Here is a 6,000-nt window from a genome sequence, read left to right as displayed (position 1 = left end):
TGGAAGATCACAGGCGCAGTGAGCTTTCTGTGTCACCCAGGGCACTCGCACACCGCGTTTGACTGTCACCGGTTGCTGCCACTTGTTTGTTGTCCTGAAAAGACATCGGTTCGTTCCCATGCAGAAGGGTTAGGAAATAGCTGCGAACCGCCGGCAGCAGAGCTGCGAGGATCCCCACCGCCTGTTGGAACAGCAGCGTGTGAACGAGCTCTGCCAGGAGATACCAGCGCTCCTTTTCTGCACGGTTTGGGAACGGCACTCTGTCCCCCCTGCGCTGAATCTTGGGCTTTTCCTTTATCTGAGCAATTAAAGTTAAAAGTGAAACCCCAGCAGCTGAACAGCCGTCCCACCAGCCCTCGTCAACCACAGACCAGCGCTGGCCGAGTTCAGCGTGCGGGCGACGCAGCCCCGTCCTGCCCTGCCCACGGCCTCACGCCGTTTGCGCTGGCTCCGCTGGTTTTCCAACAAGTCCACGCGCGGAAGCCCCTCAGCAAAACGTCCAGGCGGACGCCGAAGCCGACGCAGCAGGCGCAGAGGCTGGCGGTGGGCAGAGGCAGCCCGGTGACAGCCACAGCGGCGTCGCCGCGTCGCTGCAGCGGTGACTGGGAGACTGTCACCGTAACTCAAAGCTGCCATAGAATGAGGTAGTTGTGCCCTAAACCACACACTTCACCCCCTCCCCGCGCCCGGTACTGCAGCTCCTTCGGTCCTGCGGTCAGTGGTGGTAATAAAGTCGCCTGCCGAAAGCTAACGCTTCTTTTTGGTGAGGTTATTTTGCAGCGGGATCGCTTTTGCAGCTGGACTCCGTCCTGCTCAGCGCTAGCGCCAGCACAGAGCAGGTTGTGTGGTGGAGAGGTGAGACTTGCTCGCAGCAGCCCACCCAGGCTCAGCTCAGCTCAGCTCAGCTCAGCTCAGCTCGGCTCAGCTCGGCTCAGCTCAGCTCAGCTCAGCTCGGCTCAGCTCGGCTCAGCTCAGCTCAGCTCAGCTCAGCTCAGCTCGGCTCGGCTCGGCTCGGCTCGGCTCAGCTCAGCATGACTGCAGGACCACAGCCCACCTGAACTGTTAGGCTACCTAAGAATACAAAAATCAGCAAAGCAATTTGCCAAACATAGCAATGCTAAGGGATTGAAATAAGATAAAATACCAGCTATAAATCCCAGAAAGAAAGAATTTCAAAGCGTGAGACTAAAGGTATCATTCAGCCGAAGTGCACGAGGGCCTTGTCCAGCTGTCAGAGCATGCAGGAGGCAATTATTTTTATAGAGGGAAGTTTGGGGGTGGGGGGGAAAGCAGTGGAGCAGTCGTATTCAGAAGATGGGAAAGGTCCCCCCGTGGCAATCGCGTACCTGCCAGCCCCGGGAGGGAAGGGGGATTCGTCCGAGCCAGGCGAGGGTTGACCTGCCTGCTCGGCGAGGGAGGAATGCCTTTCCCTTGAGAAGAGAGAGCTGCCCCTATGCTGGCACTCCAAAATCAAAGCATTTGGGAAGCCTCCAGGGAAAAAAAATGTAAGACTGTGCTATAAGCACCTCCTGTCTAAGCAAGGAGGGAAACAAAGGCTTTCTGAGACGGTGCTGTTAACAGATGGGCTGTGGCAGAGAGGAAACCCATCTTACTCCTGAAAGGGGAGCGATGGGAGATGGAGCAACCGGGGATGGAGCAGGCAGCTCCGCTGCTTTGGGGGGCAAAGGACCAGCGAGACCGGACAGCGCCGAAATCCCAGGTGCTACTGGTGCAGCAGCAGCAGCCTCACGCCTGCAAAGGACTCGTGCTGCAGCAGGGACAGGTCACCCCGCAGCCGACGGCTGTTTTAATTGCAAATACACAATTTGCACAAGAACATTCCCCATATGGTCGAGACCCAAGCTAAGCGCCTCTGCCCGACCGAGGCAAGCTGCGTTCACGTCCCAAGCCAGCTTCTGCTGCCCGGTGGTCCTGCAGCTGCCGAGGCATTATCCCGGGCTTCCCGAGCAGGACACGGAGCGCTGGGAATGCCACTGGCAGGCAGAGCTCCCAAGTGACGGCACGTCCCCAGGACTGCCCGCACACCCGAAACTGGGGCAAACGTCTCTGGAATCGGCTAAAGTCACAAGAGCAAAGAGCAAGCCGTGACCGCCTCTTGCAGCCGTTCCCCAGGAAAGCTCGCGGGGCCCGTACGGCCGCGTCTGGAGCCACTTAGGGAGGGCTCTTGGCTGTGAAGAGCCTTGCAGAGTCCCGGGAAGGGCAGAGCTGGTAGAGCACGAATGACAACACAGAATGAGGGTGAAAGTGGAGAAAAAAGGAGTCCCGATCCTCTCTGGAGCGAGGCAGTAGCAGCGTGGCTGTTCAGTCCCCGCCTGAGGCTTACCCAGCCTGGAGTTAACGTCTAAAGCAAGGTCACAATAGCAGATGGAAGGGAAAAAGGGGATGACGTGCTCGGAGACAGGCCCCCGGTGCTCCTGGGCACGCCGGGAGCCGCGTCCCATTGCCGGAGAGGGGGAGGCGATGGGCAAAGGCCACATTTGAAGAAAGAATAGATAATCTGCTCTTTGGGAGGAGAGGGCAGTCCTGTACAATTAGGCTTTTTAATGACTGAACACAATTAGTCCAGGGTACAGCACGGAGCAGTGCCTAGCAGTAGGACTCCGGGAAATAACCGCACTGAGACAGGTCAACAAAACACGAGTACAAGGTTTACTGGAGTCCAGTTGGAGCCATAAACCCCTCCTGTGGAGCCCAGCATGTGCAAAGCCGCCGGAGCACGCAGCAGAGGTGCTGCCAGGGCAGGCGGGACCGGACCTCCTTATCTTACGGTTTTGAAATCCAGCTTGAGTTACCAGGTCTGCTGAAAGGGGCAGCGAAGCAAAAAGCAGAGGTGCGGGTGGGTCAACGAGAAGGCTTCACAAGGCAGAGCGCCGGAGGATGTCCAGGACATTGCGGATATCCAACATCGGCGCGCTGACCTGGGACACGGATTTATGCGAAGGCGATAAAAGCTGTCGCATTAAGCAGCGCGGCTGAGCAACCGCCCGTCCAGCTTACCCACCGACGCCACTCCCATGCCTTGGACAGACCTTAAGACAAACTCTGGGTGGTGTATGATGGGAAAATGTGAAAAAACAAGATTTTACTTCTGTTTTTACTTCTGGTGGACGTGCCCTTTCACTGAATTGCGGGGGAATTCTCTGGAGAAGACCAGCACCAAACAGTTGCCGGCGGTGGTAGGTCTGGTACGTATCCCCCAGGGAAGGGAAAGCTGCCACCGCTTCCCAAGACAGAGAAAATATTCACGTGAACAGGCTGAACCTGACGAAGCAAGGCAAGAGAGAGGTTTGCCTTTACCGATGAATCTCAGTCGGGACCTTAGCCTCCAACCTCCCTTGACTTGCCCGAGACCTGGGTGAGGTTTAAGCCACAAGAGCAACTACAGTGTTTAACCAAATCTTTCTCCTGGCTGCTCTCAGCAGCCCCGGGCCACACACTTGACGTCACGCTGCGTTGCTCTGCTGCGTGGACAGCGAATTAAACCCAGCTTGTGTTCCCGGTCCGGGAAAATTAGGGGACGGTGTAGGAGGGATTCACGCCAGCTGCTCGTGAGGGTGGCGGGAGATCAGCCGGCGTCTGGCACAGCCCAAAGCCCAAAAGTCAGCGTGGGACGGAGTCCTCCGGCCTCGTGGTTGGTGCTGGGCTCCAGGTCTTGATCACAAATAAAACTGGAAGCTGGAGAGGCACCTATTGCTAAAGGAGGTTGCAGGTGAATGGCCACTGAGCGCGTTGTCTGTTTTTCTTTTATGATTTTTGAACATTTTGTGCCTTTCGCTTTGGATAAACACCCAGTTCAATGCCAGCCCAGGTAGGTTTGCTGGGGGTTTCTTTATACGAGCTCTATAGATCCTTTTCAAATGTCAGTTCGGCTGATGGGCAAAACCTTTAATGTCCCGAAAGGGCAAATTGCAGCCGGTGCCTGTGGTGGAAACAGTGAGCAGGATCCGAACTGTGGAAGGGACGCAAACAGTGGAAGCTGAAATAACACGGTGAAGGAAGCCTGCGTCCCGCTTGGGAGCGGGGGGACCGCGGCTGCGGGGGCACGCAGCTGTGCTGGGGCTTTCCAGCCACCGCAGCAGAGACTCAGAAGATGGGCTCCGCTTGGGATTCTGCCTTTGGAGTCCGGGGCCAGGGACCTGCCGATCCCCAAAGCTCAGGCTCCCGGGGCGGGATCCCTGTCCGCGTCCGATCTTTTCCACGTGTTTTTCCCTGGAGCATGCGCTGGTGGCCGCTGCTTGGCAGGTGGAGGGGGAACCTCGGCCGGCTCCGCTCGGGGATCCGAAGGAACCGAGGAGCAGCGTCGCCTGGCCGGGGACGCAGCCGAGATGGCACATCGATGTGGCAACGCGTTCTGCACGCGCCTTGATCTTGCAGTTATAATATATGGAATAAATGTAACTAAAATACACAAAAATCCTAACCAATTAACTGCCAGACCCTGAAACAGGAGACTTCCCATTAAAAGTTATGCGTTCCATGTAATTAAGGTATTTTCTCTTTTTTACACTGAAGTTGTTCTCCCCGCAAAAGCAGTTGGATAGCAGCGGGTGTGAGGGGGAAGGAGCCTAAACCAGGATCGTGGGGATAAATTAGCAGGTGCGTGCGTAATATCGCTAACCCCATTTGCGATTTCGAAGCCTATGTAGGTGTTTTATTTTCAAACTGTGTTAGAAAGACTGTCAGAAAATAATTAGGCTCTGTCAACAGTTCCCCTATTCCCAGATTACTGCTTCCTGACTCATTAGAGCTGCTGAGGTTGGCAGGAAACTTGTTTTATAGGAATTTCTGTTAGCGGTGTCCCTGGAGAAGAGGCAACAGCGAGCGTGTGACACCGGCGGTGACTTCGTCCTCGTGATGGAGGCACGGGGCGGCCGGGAGCCGTCGGGGTTGCCACACGGCGTTGGTGCCGGCATGAGACGTCAGCACCTCTGTAGCCCCGTGCTGGAGCCGGAGAGGGGACGGCTGGGGATCCCGGCTGCGTGGCTGACGGCTGGGCACGGCTGGATTTTAAGGACTAGGAGCCAGTTTCCGTGATTTGCTGGTTTCCTGAATATTTGGCTGGTTCGTAAGGGTTTTAAAAAAAGAGAGGGGCCACTTAAAAGCCGTTGAAGAAAACGGTCTTCCCATTCAGTCGCAGGAATAAAGGCACAGCAGCATCCCCATCCTGGCCTCCGAGAGCGGCAGCCGCGATGTGTAAACAGAAGCTGGCTGCGTCAGCAGGCACCGCGTCTTCCGCAGCCCGTGGCGGCAGGGCAAGCGTCCGACCCGGGCTCCGCTCGGGCTTCGCTGCCGCCTGAGCCCCCCCAGGGCAGGAGTTTGTTCCCTGCAGCTCTCTGGCCCCTGTTTTCCCACCCCATAAGGACCGAGCTCATGCGGCAAAACCCAGTACCCAAGTTGCAGTAATACTGAGGCAGTCGTGGCGTTGATGCTGTTAGAAGCAATTTTTAAAGCTGCAGTGTTTACCCTTTTGTGTTTGTTTTTAATTGTAGAAAATACCCGTATCGATTTCCACAGCATAACTCCATAACTTTTTTCCTCTTGAAAAATGTAATTATTTTATCTTTAGGACAGCCTAACACCACATAAGGGGTATTTTTACCACAAGAAGAATACTCAATACCTTGGGCTTTTTCCTTGTGTTACATGAAATATTTCGGAAAGGACTTTTCAGCGACTGCAATCAGTAGGTTCATGTCCTGCACTGTGCAGGATAAGGAGTAAGAGTTTCCTAAAGCTCAGCACGGTATCAGAGGGTAACAGAAGAGGTAGGCTAGCGCTAACGAACAGCGACACGAAATGTCTGTACGGGACAGGATCGGAATGCCCGCCACAGGGAACGGTGCGATCCCAAAGGCCGGTGCACGGGAAGCGGCGTGCGGCTCCATCGCAGGAGGTGACAAGCTTAAAAACTGCTGAGATTTTCTATGATAAATGATTGCCCCGGTAGCTGGAAACAGCAAAGGAGGGCACACAAGCGGC

Source organism: Platalea leucorodia, assembly GCF_965183815.1.
Source record: "Platalea leucorodia genome assembly, chromosome: 8".
Taxonomy (NCBI): domain Eukaryota; kingdom Metazoa; phylum Chordata; class Aves; order Pelecaniformes; family Threskiornithidae; genus Platalea; species Platalea leucorodia.
This window is presented reverse-complemented; position numbering follows the sequence as displayed.